The 14,685-nt window shown below is 37.4% G+C and overlaps 1 long non-coding RNA gene across 1 annotated transcript; it reads left to right on the plus strand.

Moving 5' to 3' along the window:
• Positions 1 to 4,078: 4,078 nt before the first annotated feature.
• LOC112675508 (uncharacterized) lies at positions 4,079 to 14,164 on the plus strand. The gene is made up of 3 exons (XR_004803230.2): positions 4,079 to 4,217; positions 10,426 to 10,482; positions 13,291 to 14,164. It is a non-coding gene; the product is annotated as an uncharacterized LOC112675508 (long non-coding RNA).
• The last annotated feature ends 521 nt before the right edge of the window (positions 14,165 to 14,685 follow it).

A 14,685-nucleotide genomic window follows, 5' to 3' on the forward strand; every position in this document is an offset into this window, starting at 1 on the left:
CCACCCATTTCACCCCAGGTGCTCCCCAGCTCACATTTGAGCCCTTAGCATGGATACCTCATGCGGGACACCTGGACAAGGCTGACAGAGATGTCGCCATACTCAGGGTCACCCCAATGTGACATGAAAACAGTGATGAGGATGAGGAGTACACCAAATCCTCTTCCCTGTATACTTAACCTTGAGTCTATACTTTAAATTTGCTTTTATTGAGTTGGCAGTAAAATCAAATTCAGTGAGGAGCCCTTTTCCTCATTTGTTCCAATATTTGAACCTGTTTCCAGACTTGAATCCTCTTATGGAAAGTGGTGTTTTTGTCCCATTGTATTTGTCCGTTACTACAGCAGTAACTTTCTGTTTAATACATAGGTGTATTTAATAGGAAAGATAAATTTTAGAGTCAAGTCCCTAGGTTTCATTTTTTAAAGTCTTTAGTATTTAAAAATAAAATAAATAAAGTCTTTAGTATTTTGATGTGGTTTATGGATTGACTTAGTGAGAAGGGCTATCTTTACAATGATGAGAGTCCTTTTCCAAATACTTGACATGCCATTCCACGCATTGTCCTCTTTTGTGCTTTTTAAGAAAGGTTTTATAGATTTAGAGATTTTAATCACAGAAGTCTCTCAGACCTCTTGTTCAAGCATTCGATGTGTATTTATATTTCATTGTTATCAATAACATCTTTTTTGTTTACCCCCAAAGTCATTGTTTTTTTTTAAAAAATATGTTTAATTTTTAAATAGGTTATACAATGCCAACTGTAAACATTTTAAGGAGTGCTTCCATTTATATCTTTTGTTCTATCTTTTCATTTCTTTCTTCTAACTCACTGTTTATACAGTTTTGAAGGATTTTTAACAATTGCATTGAGGAATAATTTAATTCCACAAAATTCACTTATTTTAAGTGTATAATCAAATGATTTTCAGTGAAGTTAGCAAGTTGTGCCACCCTCATCATAATCCAGTTTTAGGATATTCTCATCACTCCAACAAGACAGTTGAGGCCCATTTACAGAGTGAACCACTCTTCCCACTCTTGGTGCCAGCAACCACATCTGCTTTCTGTCTCTGTAGATTTGTCTGCTATAATATTTCATGCAACTGGAAGCACTCTGTGGTCTTTGTGCCTGACTTCTTTCACTCAGTAGGATGTTTGGGAAGCTTTTTCATGTTTACTGTGTATCAGAACCTCACCTTTTCTTACTGCTGAGTGGTATTCCATTTTAGGGTTAGACCACATTTTGTTACCATTCACCAGGTGATGGGCCTTTGGGTTGTTTCCACTTTGGGCTATTATAAACAATGATGCTGAGTGAATATTCATGGGCAGAAGTTTTTCATTTTGAAGAAGTCTAACATATTTTTTTCTCTCTAAGTTAATGCTTTTGGGGTCCTTTTAAAGAAATCTTTGCTTACTCCAAGATTGTAGAGTGAATTTTTTTTCCTGTTTTCTTACAGAAGTATTGTATTTTTAATTTTTACCTTTAATCTCTAATCCATTGTAAAGTTTTTATGCAATGTAATATATGAATGTAGGTAGTTTTTTTTATAGAGACTTGTAGCTCTTATATTCCTATTTCTTAAAACAATCTTTTTCTCAATAAAGTATTTTGGTGTCTTAATCAAAACTATATACATGTGGGTTTATTTCTGGACTCTATTTCATCATTCATTTGTTTGCCTATCTTTATGTTGGTATTACACAGTCTTGATTACCATAGCTTTATAGCGAGTACTAAAATCAGGTGTTTATGAGTCTCCCAACTTTTCCTTCTTCAAAATTATTTTGGCTTATTCTATGTTCTTTATGTTTTATATAAGTTATAGAATCAGGTTGGCAATTTCTGCAAAGGAAAAACATCTTCCAGAATTTTGATTGGAATTACATTGAATCAGTAGATCAGTTTGAAGGGAATTAACATTTTATAATTATTTAGACTTTCAACTCAAACATGTTCTATATCTCTTCTTTTATTTATACCTACTTTAATTTCTCTCAGCAGTGTTTTGTAGTTTGAAATGTAAAGAAAGGTTTTACACATACCATAATTTTTTATTTTCTAACTATTCTTATATGATAGTATAGGAGAACAATGATTTCCATATATTGATCTTATATCTTACAACCTTATGAATTCACTTATTAGTGCTAGAAGCTTTTATGTTTTAGATTCCTTTGAGTGATTTTTTGCATACAGACTTATTTCTTTGAGAAACAGAGATAATTTTATTTTTCCTTTCCAATATTTATGTCTTTTATCTCTTATCTTATTATACAGGCTAAGGCCTCTAGTATAATATTGAATAGGAATGGGAAAAGCAGATATCTTGGTTGTTCTTAAGGAGAAAATATTCAGCTTTTTGCCTTTAGGTTTAAAGTTTGTGTTTGATTACAGTTGACCTTTGAACAATGCAGGAGTTAGAGACAATATATTTAGAGTTCTATGTTTTTATTACAAGAAAGCATGTATAAATGAACCCAGGCAGTTCAAATTTGTATTGTTCTTTTTCTATCTTCCTTAAGATAGATGTTCATTCAGTGATTTTAATCCTTCCTTATCTTCTACTATAACTCATGAGTACTATAAATCAGAGCTATGTATATCTCTTAAGGGCGCTTTAATTTTGTCACACAAATATATACATATAAACACAGGGATCCCTGGGTGGCGCAGCGGTTTGGCGCCTACCTTTGGCCCAGGGTGCGATCCTGGAGACCCGGAATCGAATCCCACATAGGGCTCCCGGTGCATGGAGCCTGCTTCTCCCTCTGCCTGTGTCTCTGCCTCTCTCTCTCTCTGTGACTATCATAAATAAATAAAAATTAAAAAAATAAAAAATAAAAAAAATAAACACACACACCTGAACACATTCTATTCCCTGTATGGTCTAATTTCTCATGTAACTTTTTCTTTGATCCATTGATCATATAAAAATGCATTATTTAATATCCATACAATTTAGGAATTTTTCATATTACTTTTTGTTATTGAATTCCAATTTAATCCTCTCTTGGTCAGATAATTCACTCTGTATGATTTTAATACTTTTAAACCATTGAGATTTGCTTTAGGATGTAAAATATAGTCTATCATGGTGAATGGTCCATATGTACTTGAAAAGAATATTGATTCTGTGGTTATTGGGTGAAATGTTTGTTAATGACAGGTAGTTTGAGTGAATCACTTGTGTTTATCAAGCTTTTTATATCATAAAGAGGCTGGGGTGTTTTGGGTCTGTTTTACAGCTAAGAGTACATTACTAAAAGAAAATCAAAGCAATTTCCAACTATGTGTGTGGATTTGGTGATTTCTCACTTCAGCTCTGGCAATTTTTATTTACTGTGTTCTGAAACTCAGTTGTTGGGTGCATATACTTTTATAATTACTTTCTTTGATGAATTGCCTTTTTTAAAAACTATTATGAAATGTCTTTCTTGGCAGTACTCCTGGTCTTAAAACCTACGTTGCCTGATATTAATAGAGCCACTTCAGCATTCTGATAGAGTACATGATATACTTGTGTCTTTTCACTGAATGTGTGCCTTGTAAACAGCATATACTTGGGCTTTGCTTTAATAATCCCGACTGATGCTTTCTGTCTTAAATTGGGGCATTTAGTCCATTTACTTTCTTTTTTTTTAACTGCTCTAAAATTCTATGATTCTGTAGTATAATTTACTTTATCTTGAGTAGATCTGGATCCCACTCATTGGTAATGTTAAGAATATCTTAGACTCTCACAAGTCGATGTTGTATTTGCTTCATGCACACAGTGAACTGAATTCCCATTAGTTTCCTCCCATTACCATAAGCTTTTCTTTTTCCAGAAACTAGCTCCACATTATTGAGTCAACTAAGAATGTTTATTCAGGTTGTACTCAAAATGATTACCTTTATCAGATAAAGATCTATAATTTACATCTCTTAAATTTGTTTGTTTTCCCAATGTTTCTATAGCCAAATGCTTTGTTTTATATATTCTCATTACTCTGAAACATTATTTCAAAACAGATGTGATAGCTACATGGAATTATAGACATTTCTAATTTTTTTCAAATATTTGCAGAATTGAATTACACAAGATTGGTTTTGAATTTGCAAGTTCCTATTTGCAGTAGAAGAAATCAAAAGCATTATTAGCACAGAGATTTTCTTATTCAAGAGAAGCACTGTACAAGATGATAAGTGCCACCATGATTTGACTTACTTGGTAAGTAGCCAAATATTATCTGAATGACACCAGAAATTGATATTATTGGTATTGGTATTATTTATTATTTATTACCCAGTCTAACAATTTCTGTCTTTAGAGAATTAAATATTTTAATGTAAATACTAATATTGGTTTTGTGTCTACCATCTTGCTACTTGTTTGCTATTTATTTATTACTCTTAATCCATCATTTTCTGGCATCTTTTGGATTATTTTAATGTTGCATTTTTTAAAGATGTTATTTATTTATTCATGAGAGACACACAGAGAAAGGCAGAGACACAGGCAGAGGGAGAAGCAGGCTCCCTGTGAGAAGCCCAATGCAGGATTCAATCCTAAGACCCCAGGATCACAATCTGAGCTGAAGGCAGATGCTCAACCACTGAGCTACCCAGGTGTCCCAATACTGCATCTTTTTCCCTTTTGGCTCCTTACCTCAAAGTCTTTGTTTTATTTTTATTGTTGCTACTGGTTTCTAGGGTTTACAATATGCCTTTTAACTTTTCATAGTCTACCTTCCAGTAGTTTATACCATATCAATAAAATGAAAGAACATTAAAGCAATATATTTTCTCTTCCTTTAGGCTATTGCTGTGATACATATTACTTGTACATGAATTAAAGCCTTAAATACATGGTTAGTCATTTTTTACTTTAACCAGTAAATTATGTCTTAAACCCACTATCAAACAAAGAAATTATTTTGTATTTCCCCACATAATTACCATTTTTCTACACTCCTCATTCCTTCATTAAGTTTGTTTCTACCTGGCATCACATTTATTTACCCTGAAGAACTGCCTTTAACTTGCCTTTTTCATGGAAGTCTGCTGGTAATACATTTTCTCAGCTTTGCTTTGCATACAAATTTTTTTATTTCACTTTCCTGTATAAAAGGTATCCATGAATATAAAACTCTAGGTTAACTGGGGTTTTTTTTTTTCTGTCAGCATTTTACAGATGTTGTTTCATTATTTTTGACCTGGCTTTCAGGTCGAAAATATTTGACCTATTTATTGCTGGTTTTCAACAATTTGATTATGCATGCCATTGCTTTGTATTTATTCTATTTGTGGTCGTTGAGCTTCTTAGAATTGTGTATTTATTTTTTTCATCAAATTTTGAAATTTTCTCATGATTATTTCATTAAATATTTTTTGTATACAAATTTATTTCTTCCTTCTAAGACTCTTATCCTACAAGTCTCTGAATCTCTTTTCTTTCTTTTTTCCACCTTTTCTCCCTCTTTCTATGCTATAGTCTGTTTCTATTACCCTGTTTTCAAGTCCCTTTATTTTTTTCTTCTGCACAGTTAAATCTATTGTTAAGCCTACCGAGAGACTTTGCCAATGCAGATATTGTATGTTTTTTAGTTATAGGATTTCCATTTTTTTCTTTTTTATTGCCATTTCCTTATTTAGATGTCCTATTTGGTCCTTTACTGTGGTCCTATTTTCTTTAAAGTTTTGAAAGGAATTAAAATAGCTATTTAAAAGCCCTTTGTCATCTAATTCAATCATCTCTCTCATATCTGTTTCTATTTCTCTTGATCTGGGGGTCACATTTTCCTGCTTTTCTGCATGTCTTGTAATTTTTTTATTGTATGTTGGATATTTGGGATGCTATGCTGTTGTGTGTCTGTATTTTATTATTTTCCTTAGATTATTTCAAACAATGTGAATCTCATTCTAGGAAGAAGTAATTTACTTGTGGATCTGCTTGATTATAAAGCTTTACTTGGGGGATGGGGGTTGTCTAGCATAGCCTTTACTCTTGGTGGATTAGCTCTACCTACTTCTCAGAGTTTCAACAAGATCTCTCCACTTTGACTTGGAGATACAATAAAGTATCTCCAAGTAGGAGTAAAATATCTCCTACCTCTTAGAGAGATTTGGACCTCATTTTTAGCTCATAGCTTCCTAGTAGATGTTCTTTGCTCGTTCTGTATTTATGTAGCTTAGTATTTAGCCAAATCCCCAAAGGACTCCCTTGCAGATTCCTGATGCTTCTCTATATAGTTTCCTTTCCTTTTGTATTCTTTTCCCATCTAGACATCTCCAAACTCAGATCACTAAGTATGACCACAGTAATGCTTGTGTTCTCTACCTTGCACCATAGTTCAGAAAGTGCCTGCAAGCAGAAATCTCAGATAATAAGAGAATTCCCTAAATAGCTTTCCTTCTTTAAAGTTATACAGTGCCTGCTGTCCAAAGTTTGGATGATTTTTTTTCATAGGTATTGTCTAGTTCTCTAATTATTTGTGGTAAGAAAGCTAGTCCAACACCACTCTGTCATGATACTGAAAAACCAATTTTGATTACAGCAGTCTCCTGCACATCTTTTGGTAGATCACCACTATTTACAGAATAAACTCAAAATGCCTTAGCCTGAAAATCTGATTCAATTTACTTTATTTCCCACCTCTGTTCTTAAAATATTTTCTACCAAGAAAAATCTCATACTTTCAACCTAGTTTTTAGGATCAGAGCCTTTGGTTCAAATCCTGCCTGAGCTTTGGTTCTCTGATCTGTAAAATAAGGATAAGAACCATATGTACCCCATAGGAGTGGTGAAGAATAAATACCAGGATTTATATAAAGTAACCAGCATAGTGTCTGTCTTATAATAAAAGCTCAACCATCAGAGGTGTTGATGTACATATCCTTGTAATGCATCTCTCCCCAAGTAAACTGTAACTTCCTGAAGAACAGACTTATAACTACTTCATCTCTTTACTCTTCCCATAACTTAAAGCTGTGCCATAAACCATAATGGTTAAAAACATTGACCTTGTAACTAAACCCCCAAGGTTTATTCATTCATTTTGCAAGCATCTACTCAGTGCTATATAAATTAAAGACCAAAGATCCATACAAAGCAGCAAGAATACCACTGCAAGCAAAAACAGACATGGTCTCTGCCCCAGTCAAGCTGACAGTCTAATGCAAGAAACAGACACCAATGAAATATTTACCAAAAACAAAAACAAACAACCACAACAAAATATGAAAAATGTATCCATGCTTCACTTAAATATATTTTACATCTCATTGCCAATTGCTTAAAATCATTCAGTGGCTTCCTACTGCCTTCCAAAGAAAGTACAAACTCTCTGACAGTGGTAACTGTCCTGCCGAGAGGTGCGTGGGATCAGTGAAAGCATGCAATGAGGAAATGTGACCTAGAGTTGTGCAGCCAAGGGAGGTCTCCTTGAGGAAGCATGACTGCTATGTGACAGACAGCATGAATTGCCCTTTTCTGGTGAAGAGAGGGAGGAAGAATAGAGCAGGCAAAGGAAACTGAACAGAGGCACCATGGCAGGAAGGAGGGTGGGGAACATAGAGAACCGAAAACAGAAGACAGAGGCTGTGTGTGCGCCACAAGATGAGGGTGGAGATGCCGGGTTCCGTCCTTGAGGTCACATTAAGAGTTTCCATCTTTAGGAGTGGCCAGGTGATTCCACCAGTGAACCAGGTGACTCCTGATTCTGGTTCAGGTCATGATCTCAGAGTCCTGGGATCGAGCCCCACATCAGGCGTTGTGCTTAGCAGGGAGACTACCTGCAGACTCTCTCCCTCCCTCTCCCTCCCCATCACTGGTTCACACACTCTTGCTCCTCTCTTTCTCTAAAATAAATAAATAAATCTTAAAAGCCAAAGAAGAATTTCCATCTTTAGCCTAAGAGCAGTGAGACACAGCAGTTTTAAGTAAGGAGACCAGTGTGGTTCTGCAATGCCAAGAGCAAAGTAGCAAAGTGCAGGCACAGATGGGATATCTCAGTGTTTCAGTTACTATTGCTGCTCAACAAAGTACCCCCAAATTTCTCAGCTTTTTTTAATCAAAATATAATTGACACATAACATTAGTTTTAGGTGAACAACATGGTGATTTGATAAGTCTGTACATGAGGCTACACTCCCGACATCTCTTACCAATAATGTGATTATGATGCCATTGACTATATTCCCTATGTTGTCCCTTTCATGCCTTAGAACAATCTTTTTATTATGCTGATTGACTTAGTGCTTCTACAACTTGGACAGATAGGGGTGAGGTGGAAGGTGGAGAGGGTAGAAGGCAAAGGAAGGACAGGCATGACTTGCCACTATTCTATGTGGCCTAGGATTTTTGCTGGAAAGACTGAAAACTGGGAGTGAATTGATGGCCAGGGTCTAGAACCATCTAAATGACTTGATTGCTCACTTGTCTAGGCTTTAGCTGAGATAGCACAGAAATTAGAACTGCCAACCAAAATGCCTACATATGGCTTGATTTCCTAAAAGCATGGGGATCTGAGCATCTCACGGCTCTAACATGAGCATTCTAGCAAGCAAGATAAAGTTGCACTGCCTTTTAGGACTCGACTCTGATGTAACACAGTGCTATTTTAATGAGACTTTATTGGTCAGGGCAGTCCCTAGTGCAGCCAATTTCAACGGCACAGAACATAGACTTCACTTGTCAATAGGAGATATATCGAAGAGCTTCAGGTAGAGGAAATGTTTAAAATAGTGAAATCAAAAATAACACCATTTCAGTAGAGATAGTGGCAGATGAGGGTAGCTTAAACTGATGTGGTGGTAGCTGAGGTAGAGAAAAGTACTAAAGAGGTTACATTAGCAGAACCTGGTGATTGAATGGATATGAAGAAAAAGTAGAGGCTTCTAGATTGTGCAGCAGAACAGATGGTGGTGCCACTTACTAAGCTGTGGAACACAGGAAAAGGACTGGGACATCCATAATCTGGTTTGTGGGGTAGAGAACTTGAATCTGGTTTTGGAAATGCTGGGTTGGGAGGGACTTTGAGACATTCATATGAAAGTCAAGTAAGCAGCTAAATGCATGGACTCAACAGAGATACTGGGACTGGCTATGCGAGTTGTTACCATTTCAGTGGTCACTGAAATCATAGATGCAGGTGGGATCAGAGAGGGACTATCCAGTGAAAAGGAAAGAGCGACAAGCATAAATCTTTGAGCAACTTTAGCGTTAGCAGCGTGAAGAGGAGACAGGAGAGCAGTTCCGGAGTTAATAGAAAACAAAGAGTAGCTTGCACAGCAAAATCGCAGAAAAGAGAGGAGTTAGGAAAGGTGAGTGGTCAACAGTGTCAGATGCTGATGACAGACTAGATGAGAAGAGGTCTGAGGATCTAGTGCAGGGAGGTGATTATTGTCGATCATGAGATCTTTTTTTCCATAGAGTCATGGGTGCATTGTGGGAAAAAGCCTGTCTGAAATGGAGGTGGAAAGAGACCCGAGACTTTCATTCTGCGGTCACCGATGACCTCAGTGTGTTCAAAGCCAGTGAGTGAGTGCCACTACTGGCACTTTTAATCACTCTGCCTCTATAATTTCTCTTACTAAAGAGAGGCACCTCTTTGTTTACATTTTATGTTTCTCAGCAAACATATACCTCTCAGAAAACCCTCTTCTGTGCTTAATTTAACGGTCTTCCTCCACCCACCACCCACCTGCGGGCATCCTCCTGACTCAGTCTGGGCCCTCTGTCTCCCTCACAGCCTCGCTTACCTCGAGATTGCACACCTGCCCGTAGGATGGCGGCCTACATGCACATCTCCATCCCAGGTGTTTCTTCCTGTGCCCAAGGATTTCTGGCTGTTTCCAAGGCCAAATGCAGATGAGCTTGTTGCTGAAGCAAACAATGTCCCATACCCAAAGTTAAATTAAATTTGTCCTATATACTCTTCTTGCCACCGGCTCTTCTCTATTTCTAGTTCCCTATATCTCAAATTCTGACGTCACCTTCTGCTTTTTTGCTATCTTCTGGCTTCCTGCACTTATCTCTGCCTTTTTGCTTCTCATGGGCACACGCTTCCAAGGCAGTCTCCTGCATTCACCTGGATAGCATGAATCTCCATTTTCACAGCAATAACCCAGATCCAAGGATACACCTGTGTGGATCTAGGACCCACACATCAGGCTCCCTGATAATAGTTCCCCGAAGTCATCTTCTTGATGTGTTACTATCCTGCAATGTGATAGGCTGATTAAAATAGAAAGGGGAAGACTCTAGAAAATTAAGAATGACTAATAGATTCCAACTTGTTATCAAATCTGATCCTTTGGTGGTTCCCTAGACTGCTGTGTTAAGAAGAATTCTGAATCTCCATCCGGATTCTTGCAGGAATTCAGAGGTTGATTGGTGCTATTTGCTATTTTGTCATTTGTTTTGCTCTTTGTTACAGGATAGAATTAGCAGCCCTAATTGCAGGTCGAATCTTGGTAAGAACATTGGATGAAATGTAAGTAGGCCTATAATTTAATCTCAGTGAAATCATTAGGATATTCCATACAAATTCCAAAATTTCTACAAAATATGACTTACTAATAATGTATGTTAGAAGGTGATATGGTCCAACTTTTGCTCCTTTGCATCTTTTACATTATTAGTTTCATGTAGGTAGTTATCTCTTAGAGACCTATTTGTTACAAAGAGCTCTCAAAAGGAATGCCTGACCCAGAACATTTTAATGTATGGATCAATTAAGATCCACCAACACCTCCTCAGGTTGTGACACATAGCCCTGCCACTTTGCCTGTGCATTAAACAATATGGAGATGTAGCATCTGTCAAAAGAAGGCCCACCTTGGGAAAACACAACCTTGTTTTCTCTATATAGCTTTATATAGCTCCTAACACTTTCAGAGGTGATCATGTTCATGCACAAAATGGGCAAGACCAGGATGTACCACCATTAGACAATTCTGAGAAAGTTGTTTCTGGTGATTGTCATATTTGCAGTATCATTGTGAATGCAACACGGACGCTACTGCATGGTGATATTATAGACTCAAATTTGGCTATAAAAACATTCCACATAAATTTTTAAAGATTTAAAATTAAGGTGAATGGTCCTACTGTGCATTTGCTCATTGTATAAGGATTAACTCAACTGCCATTGCCAGTGAAGCAATGGCTACTTTGGGGGGAAAAAAAACATGTGCTATTAATGAAACCATATATTGACCTCTTGGTTTGACCCACCAGCCATTGGAGTTATTGGAATAATTTACCTATGGAAACTTTCAACAGATTTTCCAAAGTATTATATGAAGACTATGTCAAGCACATATTGTCTGGCACATAGTAGATGCCCAAAATAGTTGTGCAAAAAACAAGCATGCTTTTTCAAAAAAAAAACCTTTGTCATTTACTGAAGATAGAACCATTCATCAGTTGTTTTCCTCTGATGAGAAGATGTCAAGAAGAGTTACCTGTTCTGCTTAAACATACTAATAAGAGCTACACATAGGAGCAGTTGCTATGGGGCAGACACTTTGCTGAGCACTTTATAGCTATTATACATTTCTTTTCAAAGCAGCCCTAGGAGGTAGGCACTACAGGCACTTCATAGGATGAGGAATCTGAAACAGAAGTTAAAGAATTTCCCCAAAGTCACAGAAAGAAAAAGGAAAGAATCTCTAGCAGGCTAGTAAAAACTAGAGCTGGGACATGATCCCGGGCATCCTGCTCCCAAGCTTCATTTAAATGCACCACTTCAAAACAGTCACATGTATCCAATGACTTGCACAGATTGTCTCAGTTAAGTGCTGATGGTGAGTAGAATCAGACTGAAACCAAAGGGTGAGGATGACACAGTAGAGGCAGATGCTTAGGTAAGAAAGCAAAGAGACACCTTCAGAATTGCATTCCCTTTGATTGAAAAGGGCTGAAATGTATGTAAAAAGCAGCCATAGCCAGACATGACAGGAACAAAGGGATAGCTTATGGATAGTAGTGAACAAGAGGCTTCCAGAATGTTCTAGAAGATTTTTTCCAGGCTTACTGAGATATAATTAACATGTAATATTATGTACATTTAGGGTGTACAACATGCTGATTTGTACACATATCTACTGCTCAGTGATTACCACAAGGTTACTACAAGAGCACATCCATCACCTCACATAATTACCTTCTTCTTTTGTGTGTATATAGTGAGAACAATTGAAATTTACTTTCTTGCCCACTTTCAATTATACACTACAGTATTTTTAAAAAGGTTATATATATATATATATAGGTTATATATATATATATAAAAGGTTATATATATATATATATATATATATATATATGAGAAAGAGAGAGAGAGAATGAGAAGAGGGAGGGGCAGAAGGAGAAAGAATCTCCAGCAGACTCAACATTGAGCACAGAGCCCAGTGTGGGGCTTGATCCCACAACCCTGAGATCATGACCTGAGCCGAAACCAAGAGTTGGACACTCAGTGGATTGAGCCCCTACAATGTGGTATTTTTAACTATAGTCACCATGTGGTATATTATTAGACCCCCAGAATTTCTTAATTTTATATCTGGAAGTTTGTACTCTGACCAATGTCTCCTCATTTCCCTCAGGCTCTGGAAACTACCATTCTAATCCATTTCTATGAATTCAACATTTTTAGATTCTACATACGAATGATATCGTACAGTATTTATTTTTCTCTGTTTGACTTGTTTCACTAAGCAAAATGCCTCAAGGTCCAACCATGTTGTTACAAATGGCAGCATCACCTTCTTTCTGTGGCTGTATGTGTGATACATATACCACATATTTTTTTTATCTGTTCATCCAGATACATGGATGCTTAGGTTGTTTCCACACCTTGGCTATTGTAAATAATGCTGCAATGAAGATGAGGGTGCAGGAATCTTTTAAAGGTAGTGATTTCATTTCCTTTAAATATCTACCCAGATGTGGGATTGTGGGATCATATGGTTATTCCATTTTTAACTTTTTGAAGAAGCTCCATACTATTTTCCACAGTGGATGCACCAATTTACACTCCCACCAACAGTGCTTGAGGGCTCCCTCTTCTCCACATCCTCAGCAACACTTGTTCTCTCTTGTCTCTTTAATAATAGTTACTCTTCCAGGTGTGAGGTGGTTTTGATTTGCATTTCCTTGATGATTAGTGATATTGAGCATGTTTTCATGTACTATTGGCCATTCATATGTCTTCTTTAGGAAAAAAAAATCTGTTCTGCTCCTCTGGCCATTTTTAATTCAATTACTATTGTTTTTTCTATTTCTCTTCCCTAACAAGGAGGATCTGAAAATCTCCTCTGTCCCTGTGTACAGTGAGTCTGCCAAGGGGAGCAGCTCTTTGCACATCTTTGCACATGTGAGTTTGAACTCCTGCAGGATCACACCCCTCACTGCACCGGCAGGATGGAGGGAAACCTCACCTCCTCAGATCTCCTCTTCAGATGTATCCTCAACTGCACCAATGGCCAAGGAGTCTGAGCCTCACTTTGTTGTCGAGCCCCTTCTTCTATGTTGTTTCTTAGTTGTCAGATGTCTATGAATCACTAAACCAGATGCCCACTTGGAGAAAACAAAGCAGCAGTACGAGTTCTGAAACTGATCCACCTCTTCTGCTGGTCAGATTCTTTGTGAATTAAATCACATACAGATTGAACTTGAATGCCCTCTACACCTTTGACCAGTGATATTAGACTCCTCAGACCATTTTTGGATTTTTGTTTTTAAGATGTGCTTATTTATTTGAGAGAGTGTGTGTGTGTGTGTATACACATGAGCAGGGGGGAAGGGCAGAGGGAGAGAGAGAATCTCAAGCAGACTCCCCACTGAGTGTGGAGCCCAACTTGAGGCTCGGTCTCATGCCCCCCAGATCATGACCAGAGCCAAAACCAAGAGTCTGATGCTTAACCAACTGAGCCACCCAGGAACTCCCTCAGACCACCTTTGGAGTCATTGCCTGACATCACAGTTCGGACTCAACCCTATGCTCCTTCTTGATGAGGTTTCCAGGATACTAATCCTCTCTGGGTTCTAGTCATTGATGAATACATACAAGACATCTGCTATGGACCACGATATATACCCATCCTTAACAGTAAATCTGGATTAGAGAAAAAAAAATAGAACCTCTTACCTCCTTCCTTAACACAAGTCTTGGAACCATAAGACTCTGATTTACCCTCCTGACTCTGTGAGCAAGGAAAGCCTGTGTCTGCTATCTAAAAAGATGGAAAGAATTAAGGATAAGAAGGAGGGAACAGATGGGAGATAAAGAGTAATCCCACCTGATAGAATTTCAGGGCCACAGGTCCATCCTCTCAGTAAGGGGCTGCGTGAAAGTCAGACTCCAGTCTCATCAGTAACAGAAGCCCCTTAAGGGGAACATGAAGAAGGGAGGATAGAGAATTTCCAACCTTCCCTGGTTATGAGTTTCTCTTAACTCCTCAGACTTAGCAAGCAAGCACGTGACTTACACTTTTGATATCTTCTTGGGAAGAAGAGATATGTGGTTGATCAGGGAAGTGTTGCTTCCTGTTTTGAGACTGTTCCAGTACACTCTGTTCTTAGGAGAAAGAAGATCGGTTTGGGCACTCAAATAGGATAGGGGTCGGCACAATACATCAAATACATTTCTCAACCGAGGACAAAAACTCATGGCGTAACTTAATCTCCTTCT

This window comes from Canis lupus, chromosome 10, assembly GCF_003254725.2.
Source record: "Canis lupus dingo isolate Sandy chromosome 10, ASM325472v2, whole genome shotgun sequence".
Lineage (NCBI taxonomy): Eukaryota > Metazoa > Chordata > Mammalia > Carnivora > Canidae > Canis > Canis lupus.